Raw genomic sequence first — 1,988 nt, 5'->3', positions numbered from 1 at the left:
TATGATGTACGGAAATGTCCCATCGGAAATTTAATTTGGAAACTTGAAACATTTCAGTTCAAACATAAAAATTTGACAGACAATTCATTAAATTGTAAGCACGATCGTTTTGTACTAAGTGTTAGCTCCCAAAATTCGAATTGAAAAATAAATTGAGCTACATATTTAATTCAAAACAATAGATTTGCAATGTCTTGCGGAAATGTCCGAGTTCAACTTTCATGCCTTCACAAAACTTTTACGGCCAAAAACACAGAGATTTGATTTTGTGAAGATTATTTTTCGGCTTTGATAACTATATCAATAAAAAGTACTTTCAAAGTTGAAGTTGGTACACCAAATAGCATTAAGATTACAGGGTCATCTATAAAAAATACAGATTAATGAAAATGTCTTGCAAGTTTGTCCGTTATCATAATTTGACGTCGCCACAAGCGTAATATGCTAGAGACGGCATGAACTGCATTAGCGTGTTCCTTTCTCCACTAGTATAAATGTCCTGCTTTCAACAAAACGAAATCATGCACACATATTACAAAAATACACATCTAAAAGACGATCAAAAAGTAAGAAAACTTCAGTATCATAAGTATAATCTATTGTATGTCACTGCTTTAATAAAATCATACTCGGGTTGAATATATAATGCAGCAATATTCCTCCAAAAACACATAATTACTAGCAGTAAAATTGAATGTCCCATGTTAATTATAAAATCATATTTGATTGGATTCTCACGGCATTTATACTTGTATGTTATACTTTGCATTTACCCAAAAAGGAAAGCAGGAAGAATTAGGTAAAGCGCGTTTCCAATTTAACGTCATTTTTCTGTTACACTAAATGGTAGCAATATCTGACGTTGCGTCTAATACAAAACATATTTTTATGTAACCATTTGAAATAAGTCTCTGGCTTCTTAACCTTGACCTAAATTCCACGATTTAGTGAATATAAAGGATAAATAGTCATTATATTTGGTGTATAATCATAATATCATTTTCTTAATCACATGCAAATGAGATATTGTTATACAGTAACTGGCTTTCTGCATGATTTTTCATTTGCATGTCCTGCCTACGATAGAAGGTTGTGGGCATTATGTTTTCCTGTCTGTCCGCCCGTCCGTTCCACATCATATTAAAGTTTTGTTAAGATTTACCATTAGGTTATGGTAGTATTTAATTTGAAACTAGGTACACTTGTTCATTATGATTTGAACTTTTTTGGGAAATATAGCTTTATAATTTGACCTTGATTTCACGGACCAGTGAACATGGAAATATAGTGCAAGCGGGACATAGTGTCCTATTGACACATTTTCGTGTCTATTTTCATTTTAAAGTGGTGTCTTAATGTTACACAATAGATATTAATCTGATAACGATGTAAAGTATAATCTTTTAATTTGTTCACACGAACAATTATCTTGCTTAAGTAAGTGCGTGCGTTTTTATATAAAGTTACATATTGTGTAATAATCTCACCGACCTAAACATTAGTGATATCATGTAAGATAGACGAAAAACATGTTTCTGCAATACATGTACTTGTACGAGAACAAATAATCGACCTGTTTATAAATTTCGGTCAGAGATTAAGGAAATTCAATTCAAAAACCACTTTTAGAGTTAACACATGCAGGGACTTTCACTTTCTTTAGTATAGAAAGTCCCTGATACATGCAACATGCGTATACAAGGCATTCCCCATTCCTTAAATTGATTTATATTTCTGTGTTCATTTTTTAACCTCGCCACAATTTTACCTTAAGTTCAGCATATTTACGGATCCAACCTTTGAAGGTATATATAAGTCAAATAAACAACGAAGACCTATCTAGCATCAACAAACAAATTGAAACTCATTTCCAGGTTTCAGGTATTTAAGAACTCTTTAACTGATGAGACATATTTCAATCACTCCAAAGTATATTTGCCACCCGGATCCTCAAGATTTAAGATTAATAATTCGTGTATAAGAAAAGC

This window comes from Mytilus galloprovincialis, chromosome 8 (genome assembly GCF_965363235.1).
Source record: "Mytilus galloprovincialis chromosome 8, xbMytGall1.hap1.1, whole genome shotgun sequence".
In the NCBI taxonomy this organism is placed as follows: Eukaryota; Metazoa; Mollusca; class Bivalvia; order Mytilida; family Mytilidae; genus Mytilus; species Mytilus galloprovincialis.
The sequence above is the reverse complement of the archived record's forward strand: the minus strand, read 5'-3'. Positions refer to the sequence as shown.